This window comes from Kogia breviceps, chromosome 7 (assembly GCF_026419965.1).
Source record: "Kogia breviceps isolate mKogBre1 chromosome 7, mKogBre1 haplotype 1, whole genome shotgun sequence".
Classification (NCBI taxonomy): domain Eukaryota; kingdom Metazoa; phylum Chordata; class Mammalia; order Artiodactyla; family Physeteridae; genus Kogia; species Kogia breviceps.
The window spans coordinates 32,561,151-32,583,552 of record NC_081316.1 but is presented as its reverse complement, the minus strand read 5'-3'; the positions used below and the strand labels follow the sequence as shown (position 1 = coordinate 32,583,552).

Genomic DNA, 22,402 nt, shown 5'->3' with positions numbered 1-22,402 from the left:
ACCAATATATTAGTTCATGCATTTCCATTTTTTTGTTTGTGCCAATCTATTTCCTAAACTTTTCTTGTCTAACTTTCTTTTTAGCTGTCTACTTGATCCCTGTTTTCTAAGAATATTTCAAAGAGGTTTTATTGTTAATAAAGTGTTCTGTGATTAAACACATTTGAGAAATGTTATATGTTACATGTTCCTCTTGAAGACTGAAAGAGTATATGTGTGTATTAAAGGTTCTGACAAGTCCTGCAGTAAATTGCCTTGTTAATATTTGTTTAATCAGTGATTCCAAACTTAGTGTGCCCCATCCCTGTACTGTTACTGCTTCTGCAGCTGATGATTTATGCATGTTATTTATTAACATCGCAAGGAATAAACCTTTGAAAAAGCTTAACTATAATATTTTCTACTGAATATTTTTTCTTTCATAACACTTTGATAATATGTGCTAAATAAGTACCTTTTTTATACATGAGTTTTCCTCACCTTTTAGTTTCAGTTAATTGTCGACTTTCTCTTTTTATGGTCCTAATTTAAAATTGAGGTTTCACTTAGTGACTTAAGGTAAATATAATCTCTCTAGAGCATATATATTATAAGGAAAAGTTTAGAGAAAACAAATTCTCTACGGTGAATTTCAATTCCATTTTTCCCCACTTCTTGTCCACCTCTAAGAAGGGCCACTGGGAAGCTCTATGAACACCAACTGCTGACTTTAAGTTAAGAACTAATCCATGAAATCAAGAGAATTGAACCATGAACAATATATTTGATCATTTCATTGTTTAATAGTCAGATGATATTTTAGAGAATCCAGCTGAGTTAAATTAAAAAATATATATCAACTATAAATTTGTCAATGAAATAGATTTAGTGTACTTTCTAAATACGCTAACCATAAACATAAGAGAATAATTTTCAGGAGACATTTCTACACAGTTCACATGTTAGACGTACATGGAACATTGGTATCCCTGCAAACTTTTATATTATACTGGTATTCACAGTGTCCTCTCAGTTTTGACAATTGCTCTTAAGATTCATAAGAAACAAAATTTAATACTGAATAAAAAATAATGGAAAAGCCTAAAGTAGTTTACTTTAATATCTAAGATAAAGCAATGAAGCAATCACATTTATTGAATGTCAACATTTTATTTGCAGTATTTATTTAGTTCTCGTGACAACCTAAAAAATTAAGTGACATTATTATGCCCATTTTAAAATGAGGAATCTAATGAGTAAAGTGTATGTGTCATATCCACAAAGTAATGTTGAAAGGAAATTGTGGTTCTGGGATTCAAGTCTATCTAAATAAAAGCACATGTATTCTATTGTTATCCCCACTTTACAGTTTAATTCATAACCATTAGGGTCTGTCACTTTCCGCCTATCAGTTCTGAAAACTTGTACTTGATCTATATCAAAGCTTAAAACCTGCCAGTAGCCACACACATACTTTCTTCTCTTTCTCCTATTACAGCAGAGAAGGTTTTTCAACTATAGGTCTAATTCCTCTACTTGTTTAAGAACACATACCCATCTCATTCTCCCTTATTTTCAGAAACCCGCAACCACAGCTATTGTCTCTGAGGCCTTTAATAATTTTCAACATCATTCTCATTACCAGTGAAGGAACAGCAACTGAAGATTTATATGTTTCTAATTTAAAATTGTCAAAAACTGTATCCTTTATGTAGCAAAATGAAACATTTAATTTTGAACCTGTAAACTGTGATTTCACCCTATATACTAGATGTGACTAATTCATGTTGTATAGACTGTTACAAGCACGAATTAGCACTAAACACCTAGGTTTGAAAATTGAAAAAGAATGGCATTATCCCATTTAAGCGGGAAACATCAGCTCTGCATTACTGCTTGGGACAAAAAAGCGGGAATAGAAGTTATACAACAGTTGATCAGAAGTCAATACTAGACCCAATGCAGTCACAAAACTTGTAAATAATTGACTCCTTACGCAACCTGTGTCTGCAAGGAGAAAGGACATAGAACAGTGGGGAATAATGCAGTGTCAGAGCAGTACATACTGTCCTTCCTCCTCTCCTCTCCTTCCTTGGTAGAAATGAAAATGTTCATTTTTTAATGACCAAAGGTAAAGGTGGTTCTGTACTCTGCCTTATTACTGTAATGATGCATTCTTTAGAAGAATTTTTGTCAGACACTTTTGGAAGAATGAAGCAATTTACAAAAACGAGAAAAAGAAAAAACTAGAGAGAAAGGCAGAAACATATAAAGGCTGATCTGAAGATTTTCAGATCTCAAAAAGAATTCTATATTCTTTGTATTATTTAAACCTAACTTAAAAAATAATATGTGAAAAGTGTGTATGTGTTGATACATGTTCTGTTCAGCATAATTTGGAATGATGAAACGTGAGACAACCAAAATATTCATCTATAGGAAAACAGTTAATCAGAATACATTCATACCATCTTGGATTGGAAGAATCAATATGGTGAAAATGATAATACTACCCAAAGCAATCTACAGATTCAATGCAATCCTGATCAAACTACCAATGGGATTCTTCACAGAATTAGAACAAAAAATTTTACACTTTGTATGGAAACACAAAAGACCCCAAATAGCCAAAGCAATCTTTAGAAAGAAAAACGGAACTGGAGGAATCAGGCTCCCCAACTTCAATCTATATCACAAAGCTACAGTAATCAAGGCAGTATGGTACTGGCCCCAAAACAGAAATATAGATCAATGGTACAAGATAGAATGCCCAGAGATAAACCCACGCACATATGGGCACCTAATTTATGACAAAGGAGGCAAGAACATATAATGGAGAAAAGACAGCCTCTTCAATAAGTGGCACTGGGAAAACTGGACAGCTACATGTAAAAGAATGAAATTAGAACACTACCTAACACCATACACAAAAATAAACTCCAAATGAATTAAAGACTTAAATGCAAGATAAGACACTATAAAACTCTTAGAGGAAAACATAGGAAAAGCACTCTGACATAAATCATAGCAAGATCTTTTTTGACCCACCTCCTAGAATAACAGAAATAAAAACATAAGTAAACAAATGAGACTTAATTAAACTTAAAAGCTTTTGCACAGCAAAGGAAACCATAAACAAGACAAAAAGACAACCCTCAGAATGGGAGAAAATATTTGCAAATGAAAGAACAGACAAAGGATTAATCTCCAAAATATACAAACAGCTCATGCAGCTCCATATCAAAAAAACAAACAATCCAGTTAAGAAATGGGCAGAAGACCTAAATAGACATTTCACCAAGGAAGACATACAGATGGCCAAGAGGCACATAAAAAGATGCTCAACATCACTAATTATTAGAGAAATGCAAATTAAAGCTACAATGAGGTATCACCTCACGTCAGTCAGAATGGCCATTATCAAAAAATCTAGAAACAATAAATGCTGGAAATGGTGTGGTGAAAAGGGAACCCTCCTGCACTGTTGGTGGGAATGTAAATTGATACAACCACTATGGAAAACAGTATGGAGGTTTCTTAAATAACTAACAATAGAACTACCATATGACTGAGCAATCCCACTACTGGGTATATACACTGAGAAAACCATAATTCAAAAAGAGACATGGACCACAATGTTCATCGAAGCACTACTTACAATAGCCATGACATGGAACCAACCTAAATTTCCATTGACAGATGAATGGATAAAGAAGATGTGGCACATATATACAATGGGATATTACTCAGCCATAAAAAGAAACAAAATTGAATTATTTGCAGTGAGGTGGATGGACCTAAAGTCTATCATACAGAGTGAAGTAAGTCAGAAAGAGTAAAACAAATAAAGCATATATATGGAATCTAAAAAAAAAAATGTTACTGATGAACCTAGTTGAGGGGCAGGAATAAAGAGGTAGACATAGAAAATGGACTTGAGAACATGGGGTGGGAGGGTAAAGCTGGGCGAAGTGAGAGTAGCATTGACATATATAGACTACTGAATGTAAAATAGTTGGCTGGTGGGAAGGAGCAGCATAGCACAAGGAGATCAGTTCTGTGCTATGTGATGACCTAGAGGGGTGGAATAGGGAGGGTGGGAGGGAGGCTCAAGAGGGAGGGGACATGGAGATGTGTATGCATATGGCTGATTTACTTTGTTGTGCAACAGAAACTAACATAGTATTGTGAAGCAATGATACTCCAATAAAGATCTATTAAAAAATTTTAAAAAGAAAAATAAATAGCTAGATGTGGTAGGTTGTATTAATGTTTGTAATATTACCTGCCTATTCTAAAATACCTGTCCTGCTGATGGCAGAATGGGCTGTGAGGTTTTTTTTACCAGTGAAACATGAGAAGAAGTGATGTGAATAGCTTCCAAGATGAAGATTTGAGTCAGTGCCTTTTTCTTTCATGTTCTCTATAAAGAGAACCATTGTTCCAAATTGAACCTGCTCTGTCAGACTGAGTCCCACAGGGGCAATTCACGGAGCTGAGTGGCAGCTCTTCCTTGGTAGATGTGTAGCAAATAAACCAGCGTGACTGTGGTAAATCAGTTGGATTCTGAGATTATAGGGTCATTTATTAGCACAGCATGATTTTTCCTGAACAGACTATAATGTAGACTTGTGTGTATAAATGAGGCAGTCCACATGGTTGGGTAGTGGTGGAAAATCCAAAGTAGTAGATTCTTGTTAGGCCCTGCAGCTCCTTTGGAGTATTAGACCTTTCTCTCCACTATCAGGTTCAGCATATGTCATGCTGGCTTATGCTGTGGCATAATTCTAATTATAAACCTAGTAAAACAGGAGGGGAAGAGAGGCAGGTCCTAAGGAAGAGCAGGTGTTATCTTGTAGAGGGGAGGTCTCTGCATTTTATTCCTTCATGGAAGAAATTAATTCTACCACTTATATCTTGATTTTGGTGTCAAAATTTTGGTGTCATGGGGTGAGCCATGTGCTCCGGTTGAAAAGGTTCAGAGTATTCAGGGAAGTGAAAATCTTCACAGGCACCCACTCAGACGTCTGCATCATGCAGGTCAGAGTTTTCCCAGCCTGAGCCTTTGCCTTGTTAAAGCAGACCATCTTAGTTCAGCCTTTAACTGTCCTTGATGTTCAATCTCTCTAACTATTGAGTCCTGTGCTTGGTCTTTGACTTCTCCTTTCTCCCCACAATGGGTGATGAGAGCTCATCAAAGAGGACCCCCAAGTTTCATACCTTGATTTTAATTGCCCGTTTCTCACCCTGAGCTGTTCATTATCTTTTTGTGAATGTAAATGGCACTTTGCAATAGCCATTGGATCTCACTGCTCTTAGAGCTACAAATCTTTCACACATCTTGAATATTGATACTTTCCACTGGCTAGTCAATTTGTTTCTTATGATATATTAGTCCACTCAGCAGTGATATTTTTTTAAACAACTGGACTACCATCCTGTATCCAGGGATATTAAATTTCTTTTCAGGATAATGAGAATATTTTAAATAAGATTGTCCTGATGGTTGTACAACTCTGTGAATATACTAAAAACTGAATTGTATGGTATGACATCTAAATTGCATCTCAGTATAGCTGTCAAAAAACCTTAAAACACATGCTTTATAAAAATTATGATACAAATTTAATGATATTCTATATTCTATTAACTATTAATTACTGATATTATCTTCCAAATATTTTCTGATATCACTTCCCAGGAAATATGCAGTTTATGCGAAGGTCCAATATGTTTTATTTTAAATAGTGATATATACTTTTATACGTTTTTTTTTTTAGGATTGTTGTCAAATAACTATTTTTTTTTTAAATCGCAAAACATGTTCTAGCACATTCAGTAGCAAAGATCTACTGCTGGTACACACATTAAGAAGACAAACATTAGGTTTCTAGTTGGGCTGATTCAAATCTATATGCCTGGAAAGGTGGTTGTGCTTAGTGGAGCTTTTAAGAATAAAAACGCAAAGCAATGCATAAAAACAAGTTTGAAAGTGTCAAAGAGTTTTAAGATAGACTTATTACAGTTTAGTGTATTATACCATTTATGTCCATTTTCCAATAATCAGTGAGAATTTTTATGTCAAGTATCTTATATTATGCCTTTATATCTGGTTCATACAAATACTCAGTGAATGCTTGATAGATGAATGACTGTATGGCAATGAACCTATAAATGAAGAACATAACTTCAATGGTGACATTTTAGACGTTGTTAGAAGCTAGAGTAGATATGCAGAAAGGTACCCTTGACCTTGAAGTGTTTCAAGTACCATCATAAAGAGATTCAACTTTTATAATGCTGTATGTAGACAGACACATTGTGTAGATAAATAATGTTGCCTGAAAAATTGAAATATTAATTCACATGCATAAAGTTCACATTGATATAATTGACTTTCAAAAGAGAAAATTCATATAGCACAACATGTTTTCTACACATAGCCACTATTCCCCTTACAACATGTCTGATCACTCAGCATGAAATTACTGTAACACTCTTATTCAGTTTTTAAAGATCTAGGAAAGGAAAAACAAACTGGCAGTATATTTATGATTTAAAATTATGAACATAAGCTTGAGGACAAAAACAAGCAAGTATGCTTAGGATGATGGTTGTAGCAGATAAGTATGATGCTTGTTAAGGCATATCTTGATTTTGGTGTCAAACTGCCTTCAACATTTCCTATCTAAATCCTTGAACTAATTTTGTTAAATGGAAAATGCTAAGCAGTTTGTCTTAAAACTGCCTGTAAGACCTACTCAGGCTTAAGAATTATTTGAACAGACAGCAAGCTGAAATCTAACTAGTGGTAAAGACAACACAGCTCAATTTGTTCTATTCTTCAAGTGAACTAGATCCAAATTGTGCTGTAATAAATGACGTATAATAGTTCTAGGAAAGGAGTGATAGTAATCATACCAAACTGTTTTCTAAGGAAGAATCAGATTTTCAATCGATATAAACTTGGCCTGTCCATGGAGCTAGCCTGTAAAATAGGCTTATCTCTTTAAAGACTGGACAAAAAGTAAAACTTCCCTTATCAAACCTATTCACCCCTTGGGGCTAACGTTAATCATTGGGAGTCTCTTGCTACTACAAATTTTCTTTCCATTCCAATAGGCTTAAAATTACATTTGTGTAAAAAAAATTTAGTTCTTACTCCATAGCATGTTAAACTTAAAAAAAAATTATTGGACTTATCATTTATTTTCAGGTAGCTTAAATGAAATTTCATCCTTATTTTTTAAAAGCAGCATTTCACTACAGTGTTCCAGCCAAACAAAATCTCCCATAAGAAATATGAATACTACTCATTTTTACTAGACTAAAATTATATACAGTACTAAGGAATACGATGGCACAGATGTAAAAATTTTTAAAAATGCATACTTTGAGAATTATCTAGTTATAAATGGGTAAATGCATAGCTTATATATTCCACTACTGATACTTTCAGGTTTGATTGTAGTAGATATTAAACTAAAATTTTATTAAGTGCCTTCCATGTTTAGAATATTGTATAGTTTTTGATTTAACGAACCTGGCAATTTTTCTTAACACTTTTAATTTTTTTAAAAAAGGGTTTAGGTTATAAAATGAAGTGAACAAAGCACAAGCTGAAAACAAATATAAGAATATAGACTTTAGGAGAATCCAGTGACAGGGAGCTAATCAGCAAAAAGTTTCTAGAGGAGGAGGAATTTGTGTCTGGGGCTTGAAAATCATGCCCAACTTGGAAAAGTACGGGGTGGAAAACAGATACTCCAGGCTGGTCCTTAGTGAAGTATGTAGAGAGAAACAAGTAACCTATTGAGAATTATACTGATAATTATGAATAAGGACAGCTAATATTTATTGACCACTTACATTTTTTTCAAAACACTTGCTAAGTGCATTACTTCTGTTATCTCTATACCTTCATCAACTCTATGAGACAGTTACCATTATTATTCCCATTCTATGATTAGGGCCTCTAGGCCAGAGTGGTCAGGTTAAATAGCTAATAAACGATGGAGCTAGAGTTTCAGACCAGGTGAATTTAACTGCAGAGCTCACCCTCTTTTCCACAATGTCCTCTATATTCTTATTCTAATCACATGCAGATAAGATTTTGGGGTACTATATATCATTTCTGAGAATACCCTTAAAATAATTATTTCATTCTACCCAAAGTATTCATAAAACTGATGTATATTCTATTCTTGTATTATAATTCTTAAAATATTTATTTTAGCATCCTGATATAAAAAAAAGATGCTTGAAGGCCCAAACTGTGTTGACTCAGGACATTAATATGCACAGAAAAATCAGCTGAAGAAACAGTTGTTGGACTTAATTCACCCCTTTGGATATCAATTAAAGAGAATACTTTTAATGTAACGTATGGGGAAAAGTCAGTATTTCTGAAAAAGATGCATGAGGAACTGATATTTGATATGATAAACAATTAGAAGTCATTAGCATTTTCTTACACAGGAACAAAATATGATGAAAACAGAATTTTATATATAAAATATAATATATTTTAAGTGTATTTATAAACATCATATATATACTTAGTTATTTTTATTAAATTATATATAGATATATAGTTGGGATGATATATTAGATAGATATATAGACATATCTATCCATAATTTAATTGAAATAACTAAATGATCCTCTCTAGAATGTCTAAAGAAACCAACCTGAGAAGCTTGGAACTGGGTGGAAACTAACTCCTGATCCATATAACTTGAGAGTTATTTTTTTCACTGAGACTATCTCTGACTGGGTAAAGGTAAAAAGAAGTCATTATTTGATGGACAGAACTTTTTCAAAATTTTTAGAAAAACACCTGAAAATATAAAGAGGAACAAGACAACAGATAAGTAAGTGTATATCAAAAATAAAAAGATATTTAAAAGTTCATGGTGGATTCCATAGGTTTAGAGATCAACATACTCCTTTTTGTATAAAACATAATAGCAAAACAAAGCAAAAAAAGCACATATAGGCCTTCCCTTGTGGCACAGTGGTTGAGTGTCCGCCTGCCGATGCAGGGGACATGGGTTCGTGCCCCGGTCTGGAAAGATCCCACATGCCGCAGAGCGGCTGGGCGCGTGAGCCATGGCCGCTGAGCCTGCGCTCCACAGCGGGAGAGGCCACAAAAGTGAGAGGCCCGCGTACCGCAAAAAAAAAAAAAAAAAAAAGCACATATGAAGAAAACCAAAAAGAAATACCTTAGCTCAAAAACAAGAATAGCTTAAAAGACAGACATTACTATATATAAAATAAACAACTAGGACCTACTGTATTGTACAGGGAATTATATTCAGTATCTTCTATAATCTACAATGGAAAAGAATTTGAAAAAGAAAAAATATCTATGTATAACTGAATCACTTTGCTGTACACCTGAAACATTATAAATCAACTATATTTCAATTTAAAAAAAAAAGAAACCAACTCTGCTGTCGCCTTGATCCCTAACTTCTAACCTTCATGATAGTGACAAAATAAATTTCTCTTATTTAAAAAATAAACACAAAAACAAGATTATCATGTTCTTGGGTCAGAAGCAGGAGAGAGTCAAAGCAGAAGTTTGTTCTCTGAACTTTACAAAATGAAGGTGCAGCCTGCAATTCAGCTTTGATTAACTATAGGGATAAAAATATGCCAAAAAAAGATAGCACTAGAGCTGAACTCATAGGTTGAAGTGAGGACAAGGTTAAAATTTCTTTACTTGTAGAAGGAGTCTCCAACTCCCCAAGCCCACACACACAGAAAAGAAGTGTACCTAGGAACATCTCACACTTGGGAGAAATACACAGCATATAACTTTTGGCTGAGATGAGTTACTAACTTGTTGGTGAATGGACGTCTGATGTTCACAATATCTCCCCCTTTCACAGTATCGCCCTAAAACTCATGTAAGACCTGATTTCTGACTGGGGAAAGTGGAATCAGGTGCAGGCAATCACAATCCCACTAAACAGGTACAGGTGAGCAGAGTAGAAAAGAGAAGCAAAGTTAAAGGATCAAACAGAAAACGAAAATTTCCCCACAGAATAAGTCTTTGAACCCATATTCTAAGATATATAAGAAATCTATTTCTAAGAAAGTAAATAAAGTCTAAATCAGACCACAGAGGCATTGCAAGAAAAATCAATTTTACAGGACAGGGCAACAAGATTTCAAAATAATATTTAGGAAACTCAAAGATACAAATGAAATAATAACATTTAAAATAAAAGCCTGATAAACATGAACCATTTTCAGAGTGAAAAAACATTAGCACTAGGTCCTATAAAAACAGCTGCAAAACTTGAAAAAAAAAAAGCTTATTGAAATAACACAAAATAATACTATAAATGAGGTGAACTTTTGTATAGCTACGATTAAAAAGATAAATCACATCATGGAGAAAAATAAAAAAGAATTCACTAAGAAATACACACAGAGAAACAAACATATGTATATAGTCTCTTTTACCATCTTCAAAGAATTTCTATATTAATGTCATATTTATGGAATCAGGCAAACAACACTTGTATCTTAAAGACTCTACAATTGATGCCATATGCAAAACCATTATCAGGTCTAATATCTTGGATTAAAACAATAAGGAAAGTATTGAGAGTTTTCATATTCCCCCATAATCTGCTTTCAAAAAATCATGGGAAATAAAAAATAAAACACAAGTATGACAGAAATCACTTTACTTCTGAAACCTTTAACAGTTAAGTTGTATCAGCTATTTTGAACTCCAGTATTATACTTTAATTAGAAATAAAACGTAGGTTAATCTAAAAGAAAAAGTGCATTTTTTAAAAAGAAAACTTTTAGCATGGTGAAAGTGTGTGATTGTGGTTATTTATTTGTTCATATCTAATTGGTCAATAAATGGGATGCGTACCGTTTGTTGTAAATGTGTTAGTGAATAAAAGGTATATATAACCACAGCTGTCTCTCCATTTCTCTATTACCCAAACACATTCATATGTGTGGGGATACATACATTCCTACGTGTGTGTGCCTGTGTGTATGTATGTGTATATATATGTATACACAGATACATACATACCCACAAAATATCCTACTGAATCTAATTCAGGAATGTCATTTTTTTTAAGAAACTATATTTTCTGTCAATCTTAGTTACATTTTCTGTTTAACCTTCTGTGGAAGAACAACTTAAGACCACTCCGTGGCTGTTCCTACCTGTTCAGTGTCCCGAGCAGTGGGAGCTGCAGTCCAGTCCCCAGTAGTGAGCTGAGCGTGGCAGTCTTCCCCAGGGAACTGCTGGATGGCCACAGAGGGCACCTGCAGACCTGTCTGCAACCTCAGGTCGAGTACAGTAAATTCTTGGGAGCTGGAGCAGTCCATTCACCTGGAAATTCCTCCTGGGTCACAGCCTTTCCAGCCACGGCCTGCTCTTCCTTTTCAATCTCTTCAGCACCTCTGTAGAAGTAGAGATCAGGCTGACCTGACCCCAGGTGTTCACGGGAGACAGTGCCACGCATGCGCAGAACTTCCCGCGTCTCTGCCCCCGCCCCACACGGCCCTCCGCCATATCCACCACAGCTGACTCTCATGTGAGCTCACTTATCGTCGCTCAGGGATGGCAATGTCCACATAGTGCAGAGGAGAGTCTGTGTGACACAATGATGGTAGGTGGGTTAACATAAGACACCTCTGAGATCAGCCCTGGATCAGTAACCAAGGGAAGTCGTGGCTCCCGGAAGGCTACCTAGGTCTCGTTAGGGAAGGTTCCAGGAGAGAAGCAGCCAGCAATACGAGGGGTCCAGTGGCAGCAGCAAACTTCAGCACAGCTTGCTAGCCAGTATTCCTGGAGGATACAACACTGACATCTGCCCTGTTTCGAATGGCAACAATGGCACGAGCTGCCAGCAGAAGCTTCTCCCCGGTCCTCTTTAGGCGTATGAGGTAATACCATCACTTTTCATTTTGTATATGTTCTGTTTGGTAGTCAGGGTTGATGCTACCTAGGTGGGTTCCTGCTGCAAGGAATTTGAGGACATCCTTCTCCTTTATTTGCAGGACATCAGGGGATCCGGGTTTCCTTTAACTTAGGAGATGAACCCAGAGCAATGCTGTATGGACGCCTCTCTGGGTAGCGCAGAAAAGTAGGAATGTCTCTTTTAATAAATAAAGAAAAGCATTATATTAGCAAAAAAAAAAAAAAGAAGAAGTAATTGTTCACAGCAGTAAATATTTGGCAAGTTTCAATTAATGCAAAATAATAAACCAGGTGTAAATATATTTCCTCTAATAAGTTAACTCTGATGATCTTGGTTTATCATGTTTACTGATTAGCAGTGGTTGAACATAGCATTATTATTTAAACAGGTGACATTAACGTGGCTTAAGCAGCTAACAATTTTTTTCTGTGAATGTGGAAATATATAGGATACTTTTATATGGGCCTGAGAGAAAGGAATGATAATGTTGATACCATTTTAAAACTAATTTGTTTTTCTCATAAATTGAGAGGAGAGAGATGTTTTCCATCACAGTGGTCACTCATTATGCTCTCTAATTGTGTAGGTTGAGGAGAGAATACCCATAACAATAATTCTGATGAAATTACTACTCCTTTTTAATGATCCCATCATATTTATTTTTCATAGTTTCTATTCTAGGGGCAAGGATGCTTTTTAAAGCATAATTAATAACATTTTCTGCCTAAGGGGCTGCATTATCTGGTGAAAACTAGTCTTTTTGGACTAAAAACTCATTAATGTTGAAATCAATGGATACATGTTTTGTTCATTGCTATTCAACTCATTTCTCCATGAGTTACACTGTAGACCAAAATACTTGACTTCATTCTTTTTTCTCAAGAGAGAAGAATTTGAAAAGACAATGCAGTTGACAGAGAAGATCCTGGGCTTTAGCAGTAATGAGCTAGAGTACCAATGAGGAAAGAGAATTAACTGTATAAGCCTCAGATTTATAGTCTAAAAAATGCAGACTAAAATAATATTTGCCTTGCAAGGTAGATAGCATTAAATAAAGTAACATAGTAAAACACTATGGAGTGCCTACACATCAAGTTATCCATTGCCTTAATGGTGTGCCTTTTATATCTACCACATTTCAATGGCTTATAACAAGAAACATTTTCATATGCTTATATGTCTATTTATCTGCTGAAAGGTCTTTTCATCTGTGCTACACTCATTTGACCTCAGCTGGGTTTCTTCAGGAGCATGTGGTCAGTTGTAAGTTGTGGAAGAATTATTGATACCTGGTTTCAAATGTCTTTAGCTGGGATAAATTTACTCTCTTCCAAATGGTCTCATTGTCCAGCATTCCAGCATGCTAGCCAGTACTTATTAGCATATGATTTGATGATGGTGCTGGATGGAAGGGTGTGGAGTCCATGAGTAAGAGTAGAAATGTGCAAGAGTCTTGAGCCCTAGACTTGGAACTAGCACACAGCTATTCCTGCTGCTTCCTACTGGCCAAATCAAGTGACAGGGCCAACTCGGATTTGAGGTATGGAGAAATTGACTCCTCTTCTTCTTAGGAGGGTTTGTGAAGTCTATTAAAAGGAGTATAGATACAGAAGGGAAGAATTGGGAGCATATTTGTAATTAATCTACTACAACCTGGCCCAAAGGAAGCAAAAAATAATTTTGTTTCTCTATCTGTGTACAAATTAACTGCCAAATCCTCCATAAAAGGCAATATTGGATACATAAATTAATTCAGAATCCAGAGTACTAATCTTTCTAAAGAATAAACACGATGTTCAGATTTCCCTTAAATATTATACTTTCAAAGATTTGCCTTCATCTGACAAAGAGGATGTCAGGTAGCTCATGCACCAGGCTACCTCTTCAGTCTTATCACTCATTGCTCTCACCAGCCTCTTGCATATGTCAACCAAAAGAACCTTGAACTATAAAGAGGCAAAAAGGCAGTTTATTTGGTGACTTAGAACTGCAATTTGGGGATCACAGATTCTGGAGGAACCCAGAATAGTGTCCCATCAGAGAAAATGGGTAAGGGTTTTGATGGGGAAAAAGAGAAGTTCATGCAGGCTTACACAAGTTGTTTACCAAAACTTTGGATTGGAGGATAAATTTGTTCTGCATGTACAGCTGGGTTGTGGAGCACATTTCATCCTTTACTAGGGAAAGGTATGTTTTCTTTCGTCCAGAAAAAGTCCAGTTCTCAGCATTATTCTTTGGTTTTGGCAATTCAGAAACTATTCGGCGGTTTGATTTTAGAGTGTTCAACAAAAGTTCAGCCCAGGCAGGGAACATGGAGGTCCTCAGGTCACAATTTCAGTCATTCCTGACACAGCTCCTTTCACACATATATCCACAATAAGCTTTTTATGGGGCTTTTGCACATTCTTTCTTTTCACTATTTCTCCTTATCCAGCAGATGCCTTCCCATACTCAAACTTTCAGCTCAGGCACCCACTCGTTTGATGCTCAATCCCATCCTATGCCTGTCTCTCTCAGAGCTGGGGATTTTTCAGTCAGCCTCTTCTGGTAGATCATGACCTCCTGTAGGAGGAATTTTCACCTTTATCTCTATTGTTGTCTCAGTGCTTGGAACGTAGAAGTGTGTAACATATATTCAATGAACAAAGGAATACATCTTTCAAAAAATAATGTTTTGTAGTGAATGGCATCCCATATATTTAGTTCCATTTTTTTAACCCAGTAGGGCAAAGCACTATACTAAAGATAGGATATAATAATGACAGAAGAAATAGATTCTATTGCCAAGAGGCTTGCTCTTTTAGGGAGAAAAAAAGTAGATCTAGAGAGAAATACTATGAAGTACTACATTTTCCATAGTGGATTCCAGTTTGGAAGTCAGTCTAGCATGTTTGATACCCAGCGTATTTTCCCCAGTAGAATAATATAACAGGAGATCTCGATTATAACCATTTTGAAACATTTTGTTTTATTTAAGCGCCAAGGGAAAAAAATATAATTTATTTGTTTTTCGTTTGAAAGGGAAATAACCCCATTTCAAGCATCTCAGTGCTAGGAAAGGCCCTGTGTATTCCCCATGAAAATACACAGATGCTCATATATTTGTAAAATTAACATACATCTTCCACAAGGAAACGTATGAAGGCTCTTTCATTGAAACATTTTAATTTAAATGGAAAATCTAGTGAGAAATAGCTGAACTTTCTTCGAAAACTCAATAGTAGGCAATACTGAATTTCAAGCACCTTCAGTATGGCAGATATTTAGTTATGTTTTAGAGATAGATGCTCCTGTCGTATCCAGATAAGCTTTATAAGTTGGTGAGGTAGATTTCTAAACTGATTGTTTCAATATTGTATGGTAACAAATGGGACCTAATTAAAGTTAAAAGCTTCTATTCAGCAAAGGAAACAACTGAAAACAAAAAGACAACCTACTGAATGACAGAAAAATTTTGCAAGTCATATGACTGATAAGGGGTTAATATTCAAAATATTAATTAAAGTGTCATCCAAACAGCTCACAAAATTCAATATCAAAAACAAACAAACAACCCCATTAAAAATGGGCAGAAGAATAAATATTTTTCCAAAGAAGACATACAGGTGGCCAATAGGCACTCTCAACATTGATAAGCATCAGATAAGTGAAAATCAAAACCGCAATGAGAGATTACCTCACGCCTGTCAGAATGGCTATCACCAAAGAGACCGCAAATAACAAATGTTGGCAAGGATGTGGAGAAAAGGGAATGCTTGTACACAGTTGGTGGGGTTGTAAATTGGTGCAGCCACTGTGGAAAACAATATGGGAGTTCCTCAAAAAACTAAAAATAGAACTACCATATGATCCAGCAATTCCACTCCTGGATATGTATTTTTAAAAAAACAAAAACACTAATTCAAAAAGATACATGCATCCCAGTGTTCATAGCAGCATTATTTAAATAGGCAAGATATGGAAGCAACCTAAGTGTCCACCAACAGATGAATGGATGAAGAAGATATAGTATTTATATACAATAGAATATCATTCAGCCATTAAAAAGAATAAAATTCTGCCATTTGCAACAAGGAGAATGGATCTAGAAGGTATTATGCTTAGTGAAATAAATCAGAGAATGACAAATACTCTATGTTATCACTTGTATGTGGAGTCTAAAAAATAAAAGCATATATATATAAAAAATGACTCAGATATAGAGAATAAACTAGTGGTTTCCAGTGGGGACATGGAAAGGGGGAGGAGCAAGATAGGAGTATGGGATTAAGAGATAGAAACTACTATGTATAAAATAAGCAACAAGGATATATTGTACAGTATGGAAAAATATGGCCATATATTGTAATAACTTTAAATGGACTACAATCTATGACAATATTGAATGACTAAGTTATAAAAAGTATTACTACATGGTAAGGAAAAGAGCAGAGAAAAATTTCTTGTAGTCTAGAGGAAGGATACAGGGTCTGGATTAGAGTGTTAGGAAAATATTCCTAGAGAAAGTGTTGCCTCAGTTAACTCTTTAAAAATGAGTAGGTTTATCAAAAGATGGCGAGAGATTCTACAGGCCAAGTGTGAAAGGCATTCCAGATAATACTGTGTGTGGTTTGGAGCAAATATTTTATAACTGGCTACAATTACTTTAAATTGCCAGTAGTGAAAATGGATTATCCACTGAGAAATCCATCTAGAAACTATTGTTGTGAACATTGGTGGTGCCACCCACAAAAGGTGCTGTAGAAATTGTGGGGGGAATGCTGCACTGTAGTTTATGATTAGGAAGAAAGATGACATGAGTCATCCTACAGTGCCCAGGACCATACTCAACAAAGAAGTATTGTCTCACATTCAACATGACTTTAAATTCCTTACCAGATCATTATTTAGATGAAACACACACACACACACATACATACATACATACACAGTCATCTGATTACCAGAAACTAAACTATAACTATATAACTGTTTCTATAGAATAGCAAAGTTTTTCATAAGGGTTTAATACATAGTAAATTTCATGAGTAGTTTAATTTACAATAAATAAATACATTCAACTGTAAAGCAAACTAAGGAAAATAATATTTATCTCATTCAGAACTTTATCATGGACTGTTCAAATTTCATAAAATAATGTCACTAATACTAGTGCTGCCTGTGAGATGTGAGTTGTCAATACAGTACTCTTATAACAGTCTTCCTTAAAAGTTGTTGCATTTATGACTACTGTATTTTACATATAGGTACAAGTGTGTAGTCACTTCACTTCACTAGGTTTTAGAACTCATCATGCTTAAAGATCTTTTTTGATCCACCTCCTAGAGTAATGGAAATAAAAACAAAAATAAACAAATGGGACCTAATGAAACTTAAAAGCTTTTGCACAGCAAAGGAAACCATAAAATAACGAAAAGACAACCCTCAAAATGGGAGAAAATATTTGCAAACGAATCAACTGACAAAGGATTAATCTCCAAAATATATAAACAGCTCATGCAGCTCAATATTAAAAAAACAAACAACCCAGTCCAAAAATGGGCAGAAGACCTAAATAGACATGTCTCCAAAGAAGACATACAGATGCCCAAGAAGCACATGAAAAACTGCTCAACATCACTAATTATTAGAGAAATGCAAATCAAAACTACAATGAGGTACCACCTCACACCAGTTAGAATGGGCATCATCAGAAAATCTACAAACAACAAATGCTGGAGAGGGTGTGGAGGAAAGGGAACCCTCTTGCACTGTTGGTGGGAATGTAAATTGATACAGCCACTATGGAGAACAGTATGGAGGTTCCTTAAAAAACTAAAAATAGAACTACCATATGACCCAGCAATCCCACTACTGGACATATACCCTGAGAAAACCATAATTCAAAAAGACACATGCACCCCAGTGTTCATTGCAGCACTATTTACAATAGCCAGGTCATGGAAGCAACCTAAATGCCCATCGACAGATGAATGGATAAAGAAGATGTGGTACTTATATACAATGGAATGTTGCCCAGCCATAAAAAGGAACAAAATTGGGTCATTTGTAGAGATGTGGATGGATCTAGAGACTGTCATACAGAGTGAAGTAAGTCAGAAAGAGAAAAACAAATATCGTATATTAACGCATATATGTGGAACCTAGAAAAATGGTACAGATGAACCAGTTTGCAGGGCAGAAATTGAGACACAGATGTAGAGAACAAACGTATGGACACCAAGGGGGGAAAGCGGCGGGGGGCTGGGGATGGTGGTGTGATGAATTGTGCGATTGGGATTGACATGTATACACTGATGTGTATAAATGTGATGACTAATAAGAGCCTGCTGTATAAAAAAATAAATAAAATAAAATTCAAACATTCAAAAAAACCTCATCATGCTTAAAAATTTATGTATTAAAATATATCTTGATTTGTTATAAATAAGTTTCCATTTATATCAATTTTAAAATGAGGGCATTACTTTAATTGTTTACATTATGTTGTGGGCAGATTATGTTACCCATGAATATCTTCTTCTAACACTCATGAATGAATGTTAATTTTTGTGCAAAGAGGAAGTTGACTCTGATACAATTGAAAACCACTCTATAAATTAAGTTGAATATGATTCATGTATGTTAGCAAAATATACAGACTACTTTCTCAATGCCTATGCACTGTCAAACTATGATTGTTCCTGAAATTACAAAACACGTTCATATATCATCGGGGGAAAAATGTTATATCAGCAAATAGTTTGTCAGTACTCTCACTTCATTTACCTGTGCCATCCATGCCTCTGAAGTGATTTGGATTAAGAAATTCAAAGTAGGAGATAACAGGATCTTCCCCCATCCCCTTATCACGTGTAACTTTCAGGTACATTGGGATCAGCTGTGGTTGCAGTTAATTATGCCCAGTTCTGAATATCTTTCAAGCGAGTGAACATCTCTAACTCAGATTTTCTCAAAGTGTGGTCCTAGGACCAGCAGCTTCATCATCATCTTAGAACTCGCTAAAAATGTGAAATTTCTGGCCTCATCGAGCATTAGTGAATCAGAAATGCTGGGGCTTTGCAAAGAAAGCTGTATTTTCATAGTCTTCCAGGTGACTCTGATGTTATACTCTAAGGTTTGAGAATCTTTGTTCTAACTCTTAATCTTTGAGTATGAAATTTAGTATGATGGAAATATATAGCTTTACACAGTTACCTAGAATTACTGACTGCCAGAGGTCTTCATAATAGTTGCCTATTTCTAGATTGCTATTTAGATAGTCATGTCTAGGCTTCAGAGTCTTCCTTAGGCCAATGCAGATGCATTGGCCAAAATACTATATATATATATATATATATATATATATATATATATATATATATATATATATACACTGTTAAATTTTCCTCCATTTACTGTTATTAAAAGATTTATGAGCAAATATGTATATACATATATGTTACTGAAACCCTTATGCTGCCTACTATATATATAATATATAAATATATATATATATTTTTTACTGAAATCCTCATTATGCTGCCTAATCACCTTGGAATCTAACAGAACAAACAAGAGAAAATAGTTAATTTATCTTTGCTACAACTGAAAGACTTTTTTCCGTTTGAATCATTACATTTTGGTTAAATAAAGATGCTTGGACTGCACAGTACTCAAGATCCCCTCCAGACATTAAAAAATTGTCAATTCTAAAAACACTGCTAATTATAAATTTAAAAATGGGATAACTACACATAATTATGATCCTAAGGATGTGTTAGGGAATCAGAACATCCTAAAATTATATTGGGACATAGCTGTGATAATAACAATGTGTACTCATCAAAACATAGTTCTACAATATAATAATAACAAACAGCACAAAGAGACGAAACATACAAACTTAATAGAGAGGTAATTGATGTGTCATCTACAAGAGCCAACTATTTAGATGACTTGTATCTTGGAAAGTATGATTCCATATGAATTTTATGCAAATAATTGGATAGAAATCATTGTCCCATATGGTACTTATGGAAGATATACACAGACTAGTCGTATTACTTTGCTTGTTAAGATGACAAAATGAAATCATTGTAAACTAAGTAGTTGCTTAGTGGTGGGTAGTAAACAGTTAATTCAATCAATCTTGACTTTGATTTATGAGAATTTTGTAATAAGTAGATATTGAGCCCTGAGAGCACATCAGAATTGGGTCACAAGGGACCTTATACACAAATTAAGCATAATGAGACACTGAGAACTCCTTAGGCCCTGGCATCAACTGAGAAGATGGCTCATTTAGACAGTAGTATGCCTTTAATTTTTATCTAAAATAAATAAAAATTATTATTCTTCAATATGAAATTTTAAAATATTCTATATGACAAAATTGTACATGTAGATAAATACTTTTGTACAAATGTTTGTATACATTATATACATTTGGATACACTTAAAGAAGAGCAAAAATACTATCATTAGAGTCTAATATGTTAATTCACTTTCATAATTGAGATCTGAATGTCAAGAAGATTAAAAATATATTCAGTATATGGACACATATAAAACTTTTTGTTAATATTTCTATCTCTAAGATGTTATATTAAGAGAAAAATCTTCCAATACTTCTGTTTAATGATTTTATTTTGAATACATCTGAATTAAGAAGACAATCTACTATATTCCATCCTGAGTAGCCAGAGGTGTGAATATTTGAGACTATATTTGACATATTAGATATAAGGTCTCAGACTGAGTTTACAACCCCTCCATTGTATTTTTAGTTCATTCATTCAACAAGCACAATTCAATTTGTGCTATTCACTGAGGGTAATCCTAAGAATTAAAAAAATAATAAAATGAAAGAAATAAATTAAGGGGCTGCTAGTCTAGTGAAAAGGAGAGCCATGTGAACCACCATAATAGGGGCATTTAATTTGCCCCTAAATGATACAATATCCTGAGACAGCACATTGCAGTAGATTTTTTAAATCCACTGTGGGTTTTCAAGAGTGCCCGAGATATCAGAGGAATTACTGTCCTAATAACATTACACAGTATTTTATGGGAATTTTTTATGTTCTCAAGAAGTTCTATGAAGACAAACCTAGTAGAGATTTGAAGTGTTTTTCAAAATATTTATGATTTTTAGTTGTTGTTAAGTGAGGTAATAAAACAAACTCTGTCACCCCAACTCTCTGAATTCCGGGACGCTTCTTAGTGTTGGAATCATCTTCAGTGACAAGTACTGGCCGAACATGAGCTATGAGGAGGGCACGCTTTCTGTCACTGGGAACCCAGGGAAAAAATCTGACGTAGATTCAACTTTCAGTTTAGATGAGGGAGCAGGTCTTAAATGTAAATAGTGAAAATCACAAAAGTACCCATTCCAGTCTCAACCCTTTCATATTTTGTACTTCTTTTTATGTGTTACCAGCAGCATCTTTAATATCATTTTTCACTGATAAAATGTATTGTTTTTAAAATTAATTTTTATTGGAGTATAGTTGATTTACAATGTTGTATTAGTTTCTGCTGTACAGCAAAGTGAATCAGTTATACTATACATATACATATGGCCACTCTTTTTTTTAGATTCTGTTCCCATACAGGACATTACAGAGTATTAAATAGTTTTTGGTGCTATACAGTAGGTCCTTATTAGTTATCTATTTTATATATAGTAGTGTGTATATGCAAATCCCAATCTCCCAATTTACCCCTCCCCCTCCCCACTTTCCCCCTTGGTAACATGTTTGTTTTCTACATCTGTGACTCTATTTCTGTTTTGTAAATAAGTTCATTTGTACCATTTTTTTTTAGATTCTACATATAAGCTTTGTCACATGATATTTGTCTTTGTCTGACTTACTTCATTCAGTATGACAATCTCTAGGTCCATCTATGTCCTTGCGAGTGGCATTATTTCATTCTTTTTTATGGCTGAGTAATATTCCATTGTATATATGTACCTTATCTTCTTTATCCATTCATCTATCAATGGACGTTTAGGTTGCTTCCACGTCCTGGCTATTGTAAACAGTGCTGCAATGAACATTGGGGTGCATGTATCTTTTTGAATTATGGTTTTCTCTGGATATATGCCCAGGAGTGGGATTGCTGGATCATATGGTAGTTCTATTTTTAGTTTTTTAAGGAATATCCCATACTGTTCTGCATAGTGGCTGTACAAATTTATATACCCATCAACAGTGTAATAGGGTACCCTTTTCTCCACATTGTCTCCAGCATTTATTGTTTGTAGATTTTTTTGATGATGGCCATTCTGACCAGTGTGGGGTGATACCTCATTGTAGTTTTGATTTGCATTTCTTTAATAATTAGTGATATTGAACACCTTTTCATGTGCCTCTTGGCTGTCTGTATGTCTTCGGAGAAATGTCAATTTAGATCTTCCTCCCATTTTTTTGATCGGGTTGCTTGTTTTTTTGATATTGAGCTGCATGAGCTAT

The 22,402-nt window shown here is 34.8% G+C and overlaps 1 pseudogene; it reads right to left on the bottom strand.

Moving 5' to 3' along the window:
• Positions 1-11,157: 11,157 nt before the first annotated feature.
• On the bottom strand, positions 11,158-14,258 carry LOC131760278 (small ribosomal subunit protein uS2-like; annotated as a pseudogene).
• Positions 14,259-22,402: the final 8,144 nt, after the last annotated feature.